Genomic DNA, 18532 nt, shown 5'->3' with positions numbered 1-18532 from the left:
TGTTTCAATTCTACAAATTTAAATTTCTCAGACACATTATAAAAATTATTTCAAACTATCGGAATTTATCTAACTCTGCAAGTACGTGGAGTTTGAAAAAGAACTCCCTAGTTTTAATTAATTTATACTTAAAACTAGGGAGTTCTTTTTCAAACACCCTGTATAGACAAAGGCAAGGGCAATGGCAACCACTCTGAATAAAGCATGTCAAAAAAACCCTGATAGGTTCACCTTAGGGCACTTTTACAGAGAGGTTAAACCCGCTTCAGAGTGGGTTAAAGAAACCCGTTCTGAAATGGGTTTAAATTCCCACACCCTTCCCAAAGTACCAGGCTTTTCCATGCCTGTTCCCATTGCAGCACAGTAACTACCGCACTCGAATGGGGCCACCCCAACCCCCCAACCCCCCCCCCCAAAGCCTCAAAATAAAAAATCCTAACTGGATTGTCATGTAATGATGTGCCAGGAGACACGGGGTGGAGGCGGGAGCCATTTGGTGACCCAGTAAGGATTTTTTTGAAATTTTAAGGCTTTGGAGGGGGGGAGAATGGGAAGGGGGTGGGTACGTTCTTCCCTTCTCTGAGCTCATAGAGAAGCAAATTGAACAGTGAGGACAGACTACAGCAACTGCAGAAGCAGTTTTAGAGTCTATCCCCACAAGGCCCATACCCCATTAGAGCCGAGCCTTTCAGGAAAGCCCAGATCTAATGTGGTATTCAATTATAATTAATTAGGGATAAAACAGAGTTTTCCTGCTTTTTCCCTAATTAATTCATTTTTACCTGAGGTGTACAACTGGGCCTGCATTTTGGGCCCTGTTTGGAAGAGCCCTTAGAGTCACCATAACGTAGAAATGACTAGAAGGCACACAACAACAAAGTGCAGGTGTGAGGAATTTATGGCATTTGAGATCCTGCTGGAATCCAACCTATCATGTTACTTTTGGCCATGCTGGATGACTTTGACTTAATAAGAGTTGTTGTTAATTTGCAAAGTCATAGATAACCACCCTTGCCCTAAAAATAAGACTTCCTGAAAGTAACTGAACTGTGTCAGATTTTAGCTGTAGTTGTTCCTAAAGTAGGCCACTGAACTCTACAGGAATATTTAAGCACAATTTAGAGCCCATTGATAACAATGGATCTGCTCAAAGCATTAATGTGCATCCAGTCTAATATGTCTTCCTTTGTGATATACATGGAGTTTTGAATCATTTGTCTCAATCCTATTGTATCTTTTCAACTATACATACTGGGGCACAAGGAGCGTAAAGTTCTGTGTGAAGAAGCCTGAAAAACTCTCTGGATATCATTTACCAGATTAGCAACAGTAAACAAATCAGAGGGCACAAGGGGAAAATAATTGCTTATCAGATCTATATTGTTCATACAAGTTTTCATCTACTTGTTGTGGTATGCCTTCACATCATTTCCAATTTATGAAGAACCTATCATGAAGGTTTTTTGGCAAGATTTGTAGAGAGGGGGGTTTCCTTTGCCTTTTTCTGAGGCAGAGATAGTGACTTGCCCAAGGATTCTCAGTGAGTTTCTATGGCCAAATGGGATTTTGAATCCTGGCTTTCAGAGTTGCAGTACAATGTTCAAAAGACTTATCTCACACTGGCTTTCCCTCTCATTTACACACTGTGGAGGGAGTGGGGGATATGTTACATCTAAGATTTGCTGGTTTAAAAGTGACATCAATTTTGATCCATTGGGCCTCACATTTTTCTGCCAGCACCATTAGGAGAGCCATAAGTTGTCCAGCTGTAGCGTGTAGACTTTTGCTGGAAAATTAGAAAAAAAAATGTAAATCTTCAGTGGTCTGCCTAAGTCACAATTCTTTTACTTTCACTGCCATCAAATTTTATTCAGTAGGAATATCTATCTATCTATCTATCTATCTATCTATCTATCTATATGAAAGTAGCAATGGGAACCTAGGAATAACAATATTTTTCACATACTATTTTTGTCAGGAACCAAAACAAAAGTAGTTCATGTGAGCCTACTGTCATTCATAAGGTTTTATTGGTCCATTTTTACCATATGAGACTCAGCTCCAAGACTTGAAGAGTGACCTTTGAACTCCTCCCTTCCTGAATTGCATGACCACATTGTCACTATAGACAGATCTCAGGGTCCAACTATTTCATGCACAATACTGTAGCTAATTTAATTTCTAGTAATAATAATGTTCTCTTTTAACACACTCTTTTACTGGTGTATCAAGTTCTTAACCAATATTAACTTAATCCCACAGCAATCCTGGCAAATAGTGCAGTGGGAAGAAATATTTTCTTCTTTTTTTCTTTTTTTTAAAGTTATAGTTGAAATGTTAAGAAAATTGTATGGGTCACATCAGCAGTGACTGATAGCTCTATACAATTTATTTCACAGAAAAAATGAGATAGTTAGAGAGCTAGATAGATTAAAGCATCCTACTATTATAGCAAGCTACCTGGGTTGTATCAATTATGCCATTGCATTGGCAATGTACGCAAATCACCCATGAACCAGCATTGAATGACAACTCTTTTGCTAACATGCCCCCCATCCATTGACCATTGAGCCTAAACCAGCATAGATTTTACTTACCTTACAATCTAACTTTAGAGACCATATTATTTGTACATAGTTAGAAAATTGTATACATCTGCAGTATAAAAGCTGAATGGATTAAGTGGTACAACTGATAATACTCATCTTTAAAAAAATCAGAATTACTTGTTTTCATTGAATACATAAGTAATAGGATGAGTTTCCTGCCATGAGATGTTGCAATGACTACTAACAGACATATTGTGCATGTCTATCTGTGGTGATTGATCATGATGATTATACAAAATCTCAATGTTCAAAGATATATAGCTTTTCAGTTCAAATTGGTGTTGAGCAATGAAAACAGATGGCCATTCATCCATTCCTGAGATCCACAGGAAAAGGTCTGATTGATCATTATCCCAAACAGAATGACCTACTAGGTGACCCAATGGTCTGATTCAGCACAATTCTTATGTTTTAACTCTCCATGAAATTGATCTAACAAGATCCGATCCAAAGAATTTCTGTTTTAAATCCTATTTTGAATCAACAGCTAATCTTTGCTTCTTTGTAGTTAGCATCATGGCTTCAAATAATTTATTGATTCAAAACTGCTACGTTCCCCATTTGAAGCATACACTTTCAAGCAGAACACTCCACCCTAGAAAATGGCACATTCATTGCAGTCTAATTTAATTATTCAGAAAAACAGCATGGATTGCCACTGTTCTGGTGTGGAAAGTTTCCAAGTGGGAGCCATTTTGATCTTAATAATGCAACGCTCCTATCTTTTGGCCCTTATTTGTATGCTTATTTAAAACTTTTAGGACCCATTAGCAAATTGTAACAGTAAGGGAAACTTGAGATATATCATGCCCCTTTTTTATTTGCATTCATATTATTGGTGGCAAATAAAATGTGGAAAAGGAGGACAGTTTTAACTTATTTGCATATTACATTTCTCTGTCACCTTTTTACTACCAGAAAAACAAATGACATTCAAGGTGGCTAACAGTTTTATTGAAAACAAACTGAACAATAAAGTCATCACTACAAAACAATTAAAATAATGAAAGTATTATATTTAAAATCAATAAATATTCAGAATGCTACAAAAAAGAAATAAGTCTTCAGATTAGGATTCAAAGCAGTATACGTATTTTTAAAAATTACAGTGATAAACATACAGAATGTCAACATTCAAAACATTTCTTTCACTTTCATGCACTTGAAAAATTATTCTAAGGAATCACATAGAAGCAATTGTCTTTGGGGAAATAACAGAATAGATATAAAAAGCTAAAGTGATTCAACTTTGGATTTGAAATATTTTGGATACAAGACAGTTAAAAGAAACAATTGTGTCATTAAAATATATGTCAATATTGTTTTAATGGGGCCATCATTTATTAAAATACCTTGAAGGCAACTGAGGGTCAGTGAACAAAAGTATAGGCATGAGCACATATCCCAGTTAGAACTAATTTAGCATGGCCTCTGAGTCACATCCTCCAAATCACTCAACTTTTAGCCGTCCCCTTTTTTTTTCAAGTAATCAGTTATTTTAAAAAGATTACTTATGTTCCCTGAAGTACATGATCCTCACGTTCCTTGAACATCTGGCCTGATCTCCAATGAAGTTGAATTGCAGATAGTCGGAGAGCTGAGATTATATGTTTTTATGACATAACTTTTATTTTGCAAAGTGTTAACAAAAAGGCATAACATTCTTAATCATTCATAGATCTTATGAGAATACAGAGAGATAGAGATGTTTAGCTCCATAGATTCAAGAAAATCAGAGGAAGGAAAGAATGAAAGCACTAATTAGACAGTCCAATTCCTTGAAGGGGGGGGATATTTTGCTGGGGTCTACATTTGACACATTTCTTAGTCCCAGGTGAATCGATTATGTGGGCAATTTCAACTATCCTGATATCTGCTGGAAAACAAACTCGGCCAAGAGTACAAAGTCCAACAAATTCCTCGCTTGCCTTGCAGACAATGTTATGGTCCAGAAGGTAGAAGAGGCAACAAGAAGATCAGCTACTCTTGATCTCATCCTAACAAACGTGGAGGACCAGATCAATGCAGTTGAAGTGGTCGGATCTTTAGGGGCAAGCGACCATGTGCTCCTGCAGTTTGCGATACAAAGGAAGGTCGAAACGAAGAAAAGTCAAACCTGCATTCTGGACTTTAGGAGAGCTGACTTCCAAAAAATGAAGGAAATACTGAGCAGCATTCCATGGACGCCAATAGTAAAAGACAAGGGAGTTAAGGATGGATGGGAGTTTTTCAAAAGTGAAATACTCAAGGCATAAATGCAAACAGTGCCAACAAAGAATAAAAATAAGAAAAGTGTAAAGAAGCCAGAATGGATGTCCAGAGAACTTCTAACTGGTCTAAGACTCAAAAAAAAAGACATGCACAAGAAGTGGAAAAAGAGAGAAATCACTAAAGAAGAATTCAAACGAATAGCCAACTCCTGTAGGGAAAAGGTTTGCAAGGCTAAAGTGCAAAATAAGCTCAGGCTTGCCAGAGACATTAAAAACAATAAAAAGGGCTTCTTTGCTTATACCCAGCTACACCCAAAAGTACTGAAGGAAGTAGCGGAAGTTATTTCGGAAACACTAGCAATCATTTTTGAGAGTTCTTCGAGAACGGGAGAAGTCCCAGCAGATTGGAGAAGGGCTAATGTGCTCCCTATTTTCAAGAAGGGAAAAAAGAATGATCCAGACAATTACTGTCCAGTCAGCCTCATGTTGATACCAGGCAAGATTCTGGAAAAGATCATTAAGGAAATGGTCTGCGAACAACTAGAAACAAATGCGGTCATTGCTAATAGTCAACATGGATTTACCAAAAAAAATCATGCCAGACAAATCTGATCTCTTTTTTCGATAGAGTTACAAGCTGGGTAGATGCGGGGAATGCCGTGGATGTGGCCTATCTGGATTTCAGTAAGGCCTTCGACAAGGTCTCCCATGACCTTCTGGCAAACAAGCTAGTCAAAGGTGGGCTAGGCAAAACTACGGTTAGGTGGATCTGTAATTGGCTAAGCAAATGAACCCAGAGGGTGCTCACCAATGCGTCATCTTCATCTTGGAAAGAAGTGACAAGTGGAGTGCCGCAGGGTTCCATCCTGGGCCCAGTTCTATTCAAGGTCTTTATTTTTTTTTTGACGTTTTAACATATTTATTGAAGTTTTACCTTATAAGATAGAGTAAATTAACATCAAAAGAGTGAGAACATTTGATTGTATAGAAAGTGGGAAAACTGAGATTTAAAAAGGATCAAAAAGGGAGAGAGAGAGAAAACCAAAAACCAAAAACAAAGCTAAACTGTCCATATTTATATAAAAAAGAAAAAAAATCTGAACAAATGGCGATATAAAAATGCAAAAGTACTTGGCAAAGAAACACCCCAAAAAGCAGAAGCAAAAAGCTCACTGTTTCACAACCTGTTCACAAGCCACCAGCAATTGTGAACTGTAGTTCTTTTTTCTTCTTCATCATGACCTTTTTTTTTTACAGAAGGAAGTTAAACAAGTGGTGAAAATTAAAATTTATAATAGTCAAATTTGAAACCCCCATGTTGAAATAGTCTTTCCTTCTAAAAACCTTTTGAAGGGCTCCCAGTCTTTCCTAAACTCGGAAGGGTCTTTTGACTGGAGATACCCTGTCAGAATGTCCATCTCAGCCACCTCCGTCACTTTCACGATCCATTCCTCCATTTCTGGTGTTTCTTCCAATTTCCAGGCTCGTGCATAGACTATTCTCGCAGCAGTTGTCATCAAAGTGAAGAGTTTATCGTGTGGCTTCAGCAGTGATGTGTTTATTAATGACTTAGATTAAAGTTTAGAAGACACAATCATCAAGTTTGCAGACGACACCAAACTGGGAGGGATAGCTAACACTCCAGACGACAGGAGCAGAATTCAAAATGATCTTGACAGATTAGAGAGATGGGCCAAAACTAACAAAAAGAAGTTCAACAGGAACAAATGCAAGATACTTCACTTAGGCAGAAAAAAATGGAATGCAAAGATACAGAATGGGGGATGTCTGGCTCAATAGCAGTACATGGGGAAAAGATCTTGGAGTCCTCGTGGACAACAAGTTAAACATGAGCCTACAATGTGATGCAGTGGCAAAAAAGCCAATGGGATTTTGGCCTGCATAAATAAGGGTATAGCTTCTAGATCCAAAGAAGTCATGCTATCCCTCTATTCTGCCTTGGTCAGACCACACCTGGAATACTGTGTCCAATTCTGGGCACCACAGTTGAAGGGAGATGTTGACAAGCTGGAAAGCGTCCAGAGGAGGACAACTAAAATGATTAAAGGTCTGGTGCTCACAGTGAGGAAGTTCTTCCTGATGTTCAGGTGGAATCTCCTTTCCTGTAGTTTGAAGCCATTGTTCCGTGAAAACAAGCTTGCTCCCTCCTCCCTATGACTTCCCTTCACGTATTTCTACATGGCTATCATGTCTCCTCTCAGCCTTCTCTTTTGCAGGCTAAACATGCCCAGCTCTTTAAGCCACTCCTCATAGGGTTTGTTCTCCAGACCCTTAATCATTTTAGTCGCCCTCCTCTGGACGCTTTCCAACTTGTCAACATCTCCCTTCAACTGCGGTGCCCAAATTTGGACACAGTATTCCAGGTGTGGTCTGACCAAGACAGAATAGAGGGGGAGCATGACTTCCCTGGATCTAGACGCTATACCCCCATTTATGCAGGCCAGAATCCCGTTGGCTTTTTTAGCTGCCGCATCACATTGTTGGCTCATGTTTAACTTGTTGTCCATGAGGACTCCAAGGTCTTTTTCGCACACACTGCTGTCAAGCCAGGTGTCCCCCATTCTGTATCTTTGCATTCCATTTTTTCTGCCGAAGTGAAGTATCTTGCATTTGTCCCTGTTGAACTTAAGTATAGTCTTTTTCTTTGATTTCATACACAAATACTGGAATTGAATTCTTTCTTGATGGTGTAAAGGGGCCACAGAAACGTAGGCTTGTCTTTGTTTTGCAAACCTGGTTTGGGAGCATGCTGTTTATTCTGCTTTCACATTCTCATTCTGCTGAATAAAGGATATTACTAGGCTTGGGCCTGGATCAGTTAGAACGAAATTGATTTGTAATATTTGGTGGTACATTTTGTTTATTCCCCCAAAAACAGAATTGGGGGAGAGACCGGAAAGCCAGCCAAATCAAGAGAGCAAGATTTTTCGGCTACTGGAGAAGATGGAGTTAACTTTGCAATATATCTGACACAGGAGTCTGTGGTGGGGGCTCCTAGAGAAGATGGGATTAACTGCAGCATCTTTTCTCCTTCCCTGGCAGTGGCAGCAGTGTCAATTTCTTCTGGAAAAGTTCCCCACACTCCTACTCCAGAAAAGGCCCTGTTGGGAACTCTCTTTCCCAGCAGCACTTGCATGGGATAGGCATTAAAAAGTCTTTGAGTTCCTCTCGTAGCATGATGGGAATTGAAGTTTTTTTCTCTCTCTGTTTCTCAGCCAATACAAGACCTGGTTGTGTCCATGCTCTGATAGGCTGAGAGTAGACACAACCGGTGACTACAATTCCCAGAACCCTCTCTTGTGATTTGTCTTGTTTTTAAAAGTGTCATGGTTAAAAACTTAACGTAATTCTAAAAAATCAGTAGATCAGTGAATTGTTTTGAAACTTGGCAGGCCTGTAGTTGTACATGAGGTCTATAACTGAGATAGGTTTCCTGCATATAAGCCTTAAAATGACTGAGGATTGAGCCTATAAAGTTTCCCATTGTAGCCAATGGGTTGAATCTTTGTCGAATGAAAATGGCAACACCCCTTCTGAGTCAAGTAACCTAAACAGAATGAAGGGTTATCTGAAAACAGAAACGGCATGCCTTTTGGACAAATTGCACAAGTCTAGCTGTTACAGTTTTCTATGTTTTTTCCAAGTGCCTTCCTCATTTGCAACATTTCTTCATGTCTTCCAAAGCTTATCAACATACCATTCTCCGAGAAAGTTATCACAATTTATAATTTTGCAAAGCATAGATCACTTTAAGAGGAAAAAAGAGCTGTGTATTACTCTCTTTCACTACAGTTGAAAGCACTTTTGTGTACTCTCTGTATCCACCAAATACCTTAAAAGCAACACTCAATAATTAGAGTGTAAGTTTATCATTTGTGTCTTCCCTAGCATTGCTAAACTTGGAGCAAATGTAACTGATCTCAGTTTAGAATCTTCTTTTCAAATACTGACAGGTTGTCTGTATTTTAACAGACTTTTAAAAAAAGGAAATCTGATTAATCTATGCAGCAGAATGCTTTCCATGCATTGCCTGTATAATTCACTCATTGAAAGGGGAAAAAGGGAGGGGGGCATATGAATTTTATATTTTAGACTGAATCTCAATGGCAAGGTTTTAGAAGGCTAAAAATGTAGGGTTTTATTGTAGCTGTCTTTTGGGGTTGAAAATTGTTAACATCTGTCTCTTAGTATCATTTTTTACAATAGTCTACTCTCGAGATATCCTGCTAATGACTGTAATTTTCTAGTCAGCTGCTATTTGTCAAGGTAGTTTAAAGGTCACTTTTTGCTATGTGAAGAAAATGGGTCTGGGTGGGTATTCTCTTTCGTTTACAGGAAACTGAGCTTATATAAGGGTTCAGTTTATACAGAAATCATTATCCTGCCCAGAACAAGCAATATCTCTCTCTAACATCTCTATTTCTTGTCGCACACCTCATTTGTTTGCTACCTTTTCCTATGCAGTTTGATCCATATTCCTTCTAATGACCACATTGCTTCATCTTTGTTTTCTTCTCTCCAGCTATGTTGAAGGATCATTACTTATTCATAATCTATTATTAAAATGTCAGAGCTTGATTAAACAGATGATATCATTAGCATTTTACTTGTTCCTTAGCCTTAGGGTTCTTCATACTTCTTCTGTTTAGAACAAGGGTAGGCAACATGAGAAACCTGAGGCAGTTTGAACAGTGTACAGACTCTTGTACAAATTCTCAGAATTCCCAGAATTCATTATGAAAATATTAAGTGTATAAGTCTTGCATTACAAATTTAAGTCTGAAAAAGCATAGTCTCAGCATAAATCAAATGGTAATAGATTGGAAGTGTGGGCACAAATTTCATCTCACAACATTGGCATTGCTGGCTGGAGGCTACAGTAATTAGTAGGGTTGTCCAAATATTCGTTATGTTTCTCGTTTCGTAACTATTTCGGATTGTTCTCGTTTTTTGAAATGAGTATTGAAACGTTTTCCCTGGGCGCAACTGGCAATGTAATTCGAACCATTGTTGGCCCATTCTCTAATTGCTTCTTAAAATTTTCGTTAAATTTTTTCCTTCCAAAATTTTTTTAAAAATATTTTTTTTAATTTTTTTTGTTTGTTTCTGCAACCTAACATGAATGGGAGCCTAGCGCAGACTAACATGGCTACCGTTCCCTGGCCAATCAGAGACTTCCACGATGGCTGAAAAAGGTGGGGGCTAGCGTCCTCCGCGTCCACGTGGAGGATCTCTATAAAAATCCCCTCCCCAACTGAGCCAAGCTATTCTGGGTTGGGATACTGAGGAGAGAGGGTGTTTCGCACGCGCTGGGAAGCTGCTTGCTTGCTTGGGGGAGAGAGGGCTAAGTGACTGGGGGTAGAGTGTTTCTGTTGTTGCTGGTTCGATATTGTGTTTTTTTGGGGGGGAATTGGCTGGGGGCTTGGGGCAGACTCCTTGCTGTGGCTGGCTTTAGGGAACTTTTTTTTTTCCAAAGGACGTCTGCGTCCCTGCTAGTGCTGAGCTTGGGGTGCTTTCCATCTACTCCTGAGGGAGACCTTTTGCCTTTCTGTTTTCTTTTTTAGAATTTAGCAATCACCACATCAGCCCTTCTTTGCAATCCTGAAAGGGGGGGGGACTTGAAAATAATAGTTTCCAAAGGACGTCTGCGTTCCTGCAAGTGCATTGCTTCCCTCCCGCTCCGTTTGTAATCCCAAGCCCCCGGGCTGAGTGTTATTGCAGCAATCACAAAGACACACATTGTTTTCAAACCTAAAGGGTACATTGGAAGAAATAGTTTCCAAAGGACGTGGGGCACCCGCCAAGGCATTGCTTCCCTCACGCTCCATTTCTATTCCCAAGCCTTGGGCTGAGTTTTATTTCTGCAATCACAAAGTCAGACATTGATTTGATTCAATAGAGGGTCCACAGCAATTTATAGTTTCCAAAGGACGTGGGCACTCCTGCCAAGGCATTGCTTCCCTCATGCTCCATTTCTATTCCCAAGCCTTGGGCTGAGTTTTATTTCTGCAATCACAAAGTCAGACATTGATTTGATTCAATAGAGAGTCCACAACAATTTATAGTTTCCAAAGGACGTTGCCAATCCTGTCAAGGCATTGCTTGGCATGTGCTGCATTTCTAATCCAAAGTCCTCAGCCAGAGTTTCATTTTTGCAATCACAAGGTCAGCCAGTGGCACCATTGATCAAAAGGTTCAAAGGCAATTTATAGTTTCCAAAGGACATTGCCAATCCTGTCAAGGCATTGCTTGGTGTGTGCTGCATTTCTAATCCAAAGTCTACACAAGTAGAAGAGGGACTTTTACAGTGATAAGAACCCAATTGAACAGGAAATAAGACTTTCAAACCAGGGACAGGTTTCTTCAAATATTGAAAAATAGTGTATTATAAAAAGTTATGAAAATTCGCCAAAAATCATAGGAGACAGGAAACATCCTGCAATTTGTTGAGCAAAGAGTGTGGAATGTGTTCTCCCACTGTACCAAATTTGATGAGAATAGCTCAAGAAATGAGGGCGGGAGACCCCCAGAAAAGTCCCCCCCAGTTTCCTGTTTTTTGGCGATTGTGCATGCGCGTCCGCCATTTTAGAAACATTTTAGAAACATTATGAATTTTCGGAAATATCCGAAAATTTTGGGTGAAAAATTAAGAAATAATTTCTATATCGAAGAGCCGGCACCCCCTACTTTAGAAACGAGAATTGAAACATTTTTTCCATCGATCGGACAAGCCTAGTAATTAGTATTAGTATTGGTAAAGATAAGGTCTTTGTCAGAATATTACCCCCAAATGTATATATTATTGCATTTTGTACTTCATTGGTCATCCAGTTTGAAATCTAATAGTGAGATCTTCTGTTATTGAAGAGACAGAGGAGGAGGGAGAAGGAGAAGCCCTATCTCGTGATCACCATTCCTTCATAAGTATCATTTGTCTTTGCTTTGTTTTAAAAGTCCAGTGACAATCTCAACGTTATCATTTTCCTTCTCACAATATATATATTATGCTCTGCCTGAGCAACAACTCTGTGCCATCATGTTTTTCTTAATATGGAAATTTGGTCAAGTTTTATTACCAGCCCGGGAGACTTTGGTTGGAGTGGCCATGTATCACTGAGAAATTTGGAAGGGCATAACCTTTAATAGAAGCCCTGACCACAAATAGAATTATTCTTAAAGTAGGCATGCAAACCTTTGGTACACAGTAGTCATTTGAAATGTGATGATCATGCAACTCTGCCTACTTCATCATAATCTGTTCATGTGTACTGGTTGTCATATGAGTAACAACTGTTATCCAAACCTTCCATCACATAACCACATTTTTACAATGCTGCTGACATTGTGGAAATTGTCCATTTCTTATCCCTTAAAAGTACTACAAGGTCATTTCTCCCCTTTCCCCCTGTTTTTAATATGTTAATTTCTCTCTGTGCTTGTGTGTTTTGCAGCTAAACCAGCCCCTAAACCACTATTCTGGCATACAGCCTATTGAGCATGTTAATATTTGTGCTGACAGAGGAGCTGGAAATGTAGCCTTGAAATCAGGCTCATTGTGTTGCAAATAAATGAGAAGAAAATGAATACCAATAATAGGTAAATTGGCTTTTTATTAATGACAGATCTGAATCACGAAGGAGGAAGAATCAGCCCTTCTATTATTCAGTTTCCTTCAACAGACACGATATACGAAATCAGCCTTTCTCATTCATTTGGGTTAAGGGCACAGGACTCCCAAAGAAGTGGAAAAACTGTGAAGAAGAAAGAAAATTAACTGGGAAAACACTTTTCTAGGAATGTCTTCCAGCATGGAAGACATAAAGAATCATAGAGAGAATTTTTAAATTAAATCTGCAAAAGCCAAAGCCAAATGTGGAAGGCCAATTGTATATACACAATTAGTTAGTTTGTAATTAACTAACAGGGTTTTCTTAGCAATTCTTCTACTTAGTAAAAGGTGTTATAGGATTTCAGTAATGGTTCCTTAATTGCTCAATCCAGTTCAAATTAAATAGCCAGAGCATTTGAAAGAATCTGTCAACAAATATATTAGTGGAAGGGGGGGGGGAATCACAGAAAAAGAGTTGCTGAACAGTTCTTATGTTACCTAATGTGTTTCTAAATATCCTCAACTGTTGCTAAAAGTGTGGGATTTAGAGTCTGAGGTCTGGGTTGAGAATGGCAACTTTAAAATTATATATATATTGCTGCGGAAAAACCCAGCAATACCTTTATACGTCTCATGCAATTCTCTGTAAATCTCATATGTTCTTTGAAAATAATCTCTAGTTAAGAAATCAGTTAATATTTCAGGCAAAAAAATTAATTTCGGCCCCAGTGTGCACAAAAACAAATTAATATCTCAATAGCTATCCATTCACATCAACAAATTAATTTTTAAATGCAATGTTCCAGTAAGGGTATGGGGAAGTCCTCCATATGAAGAGGCCATCTTGACTGGGCTATGCCCTTGCCTCACACCAAATACTGTTCTCATGAGGGGAAAAAATATGTGACATATGGAGGGTATGGGTGTACCACTCTTCTGCAATCAATGTATGACGGATGCTCATATGAGAATCTTTGTGGCATTTCAATTTCTATGCTTCATCATAGGCATTTTATTAACCAACGAATCATCAATTCATAGGAACTGTCAATCAGTACTTAGTAAAAATGCATCTCAATCCAGTAATTTCTATAGACCAAGGAACAAGTAAGAACATTTAAACGAAGCTCTCAATTTAGAATTAAAAGCATAGCCATATTAGTCTGGAATATAAGTGTGCAAAGGGATTTTGTAACATCTTCAAGACTAAAAGACATAAACAAGCATGAGCTTTGGTAGACTTACTATTTAGACTCATGTATGTCTTTTATAATGTGTTTTAACAATGTTAGTAATGGATCTGTTTATATTGTTTTGTTTTTATGATTGCATTTTGGGCATTACATTTTGCCAATTTTTGTAAGCCGCCCTGAGTCCCCTCGGGTGAGAAGGGTGGGGTATAAATGTTGTAAATAAATAAATAAATAAATAAATAGACATTTTAATAAAAAATGACCCCCCCCCTCATAATTGCCAAGATACATATGTGTCTGTATACATGTATGCACACACACACATACACACACATGTATGTATATGGGGGAAAACATTCCTTTGATTGAGTAGAATAGCAAAAGGTGAGAGCTTTGTCCATTATGGGAGAACCTTTAAAGGAGCTTTAGCACCTCCAATGCAGCACTGCTTCTGTCCTTTATGAATGCCTGGGTGGGAAAAAAGCAAAGATGGCTGAGGCAGCTGGCCCCCTTGAGATGGCACTAGCACTTTCTCCTCTCTGCTGAATGAACCTCGACTTATCCATTGGTCACATCAAAATCCAAATTTTCACCCCCAAATCTGGCCATAAACTATATATGAGGTCAACCTATTCATCAGTATATATGGTAAGTCTACTTTCTCAGATGCTTGAAATGACCTAGTGACTACTACTTACTTTAACATCTGCTTTCTTTTCCTTGTGACATTTCCTTTATAGAAATTGACTTAATAGACTTGCATTTTAATTCAAATTAATATAGACATATGGGAAATTAATAAAATGCATTTCCCAGATAAAATGTCCACTCATTTAAAAAGACAACACTGTGCCGAGGACTCATTATTGTCTCAATGCTACTTGGATCATTTATTCATTGCAGACTAATGGACACTGTGAGACTGTTAATGTAACATGTGTCATTCCCTCTGACAGCTCCAATTAGGTGAAGGTTACCACCTGCATAAAAAGGGAGGATGGGTCACACTGGGTGGTGGCTGGGGCAGATTATTTTTAGTGCTCTGTATGCAAAAAGTGCTGTGAAGCGATGATTGGGGGGGGGGGGGGGGCAATCACAATATGGAGAACACTTCCTAATAGAAAAACATTTGCAAACAGTTTATGTGGATACTAAGTACAAGATGTTCTTCATTTTATCATACTTGAGTCTAGAAAATCATTCCTATACATTTTAATTGTGAACTGCTAAAAGTGATACTGATAACTGGGAACTTTTACCATGTATCAATTCAAAACTACTCATGTGCAACATTAAACACACAAAACTCTAATCTTTTAGGGATTCAAGTAAACAAAGGTACTAGTTCTAAGATGTAAATCTTATACAAAACAGTATAGGGAAGATTAAATTGAAGTCAAACTATTTTGAAGACCATTGATTCAACTGAGAAGACACGATCATATTTCCTGCACAGAAATTCAAGGTTCAGGAGGTTCTGGTTAAGGTATCACTCCTTTCAATGCTTTTAATGTCTCACTATAAGTAATGTGAAAGTTCATACATATCTGCTTGGTATTATGAATTGTGTTTGAATATTGCCCCTAATCTGAAGATCTGAAAAGCCTTTTTCCTGTAGTCATCCTGGGACACTGTGGAGGAGTAATATGACTACTCCTTCAAAAATGTGGTGACCACCATGCTGTGTGTCAGGGTGAGTCCTTTGCTCCTAAAATATTTTGCCAGTGGCAAATTACTTTTTTGCTGCTCATTGGTCAGGAGGAACTCAAATTTTGGAACCAATCCAATATGGCAGGTGGACATTTAAAAAGGTGGAGACTATTTTGAAGACTATTTTTAAATACCAAGGTTAAAAGAAACACCAACAGTGAATGGACATCCTCTTGATGAAGGGGACATACAATAACATTTTAAAGTCTCTTAATTGGAGTTGAATATGCACTGGAGTTCCTAGGCACTGCTAACTCTCCAAGGTCTGAAGAAAAGGTAATTTCTGATTCTTCTGTCTTAAATATCTTAGACTAAATTCTAAATTAGATTGCCTTGTCTTCTTTTTATATAAGGATTAATAAATTATAAAAATTAAACCTCTGATAGATTTTATGCCAATTTCTCTCTAGTTTTTCTTAACTTGAACCCACAATGCCTCTGCTCATTGTTTTGTTGAGAGAGAAAGAGAGGGGAGATCTTTAAGCAGAGGTCACCAAAAAGACCAATTATCCAACAAAAATATCTGAACTCCAGAAAAAATGTGATACACTTCAAAGGGAAACTAATTCAGACAATTTAAACAAAAGAAAACATGGAATCACATACACCATACATTGCCAAAGTACTGAGAAGTCAACAAATGAAATCACCTTTTAGCTATTATTTGACTTTACTCCTATCTTTTTCTCTCGTCCTTAATGCTCCTTGGATTGAAATATTGTGTTGTTATTTTGTTCCTCCCTCCACAGTGAGGACACTCAGAAGCAATGACTTCAAAGGGTGATAGCATCTAATAGAGTAACTACTTCTATTATGTAAGCTTTTATTCTAATAAATCCACAATGCTATGAGGTTCAATGACTGAAGGGCTGAAATTATCTAAACAAGACTCACCATGATGCACTTTAAAGGAAAATTTTAATTGAGCTACAATGTCAGGGTCACTGAGGAGACAACCTGGGTTAATGGCCTTCAAAAAGATCATATGGATGAGGAGGCATTGGCCAAATCTCTCAATATAATCGACAGACGCAGTGGGTTAGATATAAGAACACTTTGCTCAGCAGTTGCCTCAGTATGATGAACGACCATAGATTTTGCATATTATCAGTAATATATGCAAGAGTTCACATTGCAAGGCTAAAATGAAACCATAAAACTCCTTAGGGTTGTTAGAATACAGCTGATCCACATTTAGAAACCCGCTGACTGGAAAAACCACACAAATCACTGATTAGTATATTGACTAGCACACTTGAAAATGGGCTTGAGGTATGCAGATTAATAATGATAATGTCAATGATAATGATAATAATACTACCCCCGACGAAGCTGACAATAACATCCCTGTAGATGCTATTTTCTGAAAAAGGATTCACTTTCCAATCCAGCATTGCATATCAATGAATTTTGTGAATTTTGGAATATTTTAAGAAGCAGCAAATATGGTTTTAAAATCCCAAGGGCTACATATGAGAATGAGCAGGGCATGATTCTGTAGCTTTGATACTGAAAGAAGCTTCTCCCTACATCAGAAAATGGATGACTAATACTACCAAAGATATTTAAAAATTACTCATCATTTCCCTTTAATACATTCTCCCCCTTCATAAAAGTGAAGGACTCATGAAAGCTCTACCTTACCTGCTTACCACACTCTGGTCACAGTACGAGATGCAAGACAGATATTTGGGTCACTTAAAGCCTCTGGATTCTGGAGAAGACAGGTGCCTGTTGCATACCAAGCCTGCTAAGTTTCAGGCTAATACTATCATGAGATGACATGTTAAAACAGCTCAGCTGTCTGCTGCTCCATTTCTAGGAACAATAATTCAAAGTATGAATTATGACTTAAAGAGTCTAGTCTATTTGAGGAGCCATGTTTTGTGAGACTGTCAGAACTCTACAGGCTCTTTTCACAATGCCAACATGTTCACTGTCATCATTAGGGTCCTTCTCAGTATTTCTTCCTAGACGTTCAAACTACATTCCTAGGGATGTATTAGGGAAAGGATAAAATAGGACAAAGAGGAGGAGGGGAAAGATAAGGAGAAAGAGGCAGCTGCATTACTATTATTATTATTATTATTATTATTATTATTATTATTATTATTATTTCTTACCTGCCTCTCCTCGTGCTTTGAGGCATGAGGTAGCTGCCTTAAGTGGCAGTGCTGGAAGCAGTGAAATGAAGGTCTGTGTTATTGGAACTGCACCATTGCAGTTGTCTTGTCTTTTTCTTTTTCTTTCCATTTTTCTTTCCATTTTTTTCTTTTTTTCTTTTGACATAGCATTCAATTTCAACTGTGTATGTTTTGGAGGAGAGTACAATCTTACTATCTGCCTCAATTTTTTTAAAAAAATGTCTCAGATTGGCTCCACTGCTTTGCATTAGCCTAGTTATATGTGGCATAGTTACACTTAGATTAATGGTCCTAGAAGAACTTTGCAGCTCAAACCTTTTGACTCCCATCAGGAATGGGGAATATTAGCTACTAGCAGTGGGAATTTTTTTGTAAGTTGTCGTAAGTCATATTAAATTTGTTAAATTTGTACTTATGACATGATATCTGACATGCGGGCATGACCCGTGCCAAAAACTTAAGAATTGAAATGTACGCAATACTTTTTCATTTGCGTTTTGTAAACCTCGGAAGCATCCTAAAGTCAGTTTCATTTTCAGTGCAAGAAAGCCAAGCAAAGCCAAAAAGGCTTCCTTTCCTCTTTAAATTAGTGGCTTCTTGCCATTAGGAAAGGGAAGCAGCAAGGAGAAAGGGAGTACACTGGGAAAGAGAGGACAGAATTCTGGGAAATGTAGTTTGGGAAGACAAGGAACCTTATGCCAGAGAATTCAAAATGCCCTGCCCTAAACTATATTTTCTAGAATTACACTCAGTATCACAAAACTTCAATCAGGATAGGGGAGAGATTTGTTCCTCCATTGCAGCAGCCAGCCACAGTTCCAGTAAATCATTTAATCTGCAAAAAGGAGTTACTGATGCTACTAGTAAGTAAATCTTTGCGCTGGGCTGGGAAAAAATCCCTAAATGGAAATTATATTGGTTAATATAGGAAACATTCAATGAAACAGCTGTTGTAGCCTTAAAAAAAACAAACAAAACATTTTTGTCAAAAAAATTAACTTCCATAAAATCAGTAGATGTATGAATATTTCTGAAA

The sequence above is a fragment of the Anolis carolinensis genome, chromosome 3 (assembly GCF_035594765.1).
Source record: "Anolis carolinensis isolate JA03-04 chromosome 3, rAnoCar3.1.pri, whole genome shotgun sequence".
NCBI lineage: Eukaryota > Metazoa > Chordata > Lepidosauria > Squamata > Dactyloidae > Anolis > Anolis carolinensis.
Note: the sequence above shows the minus strand (reverse complement) of the source record.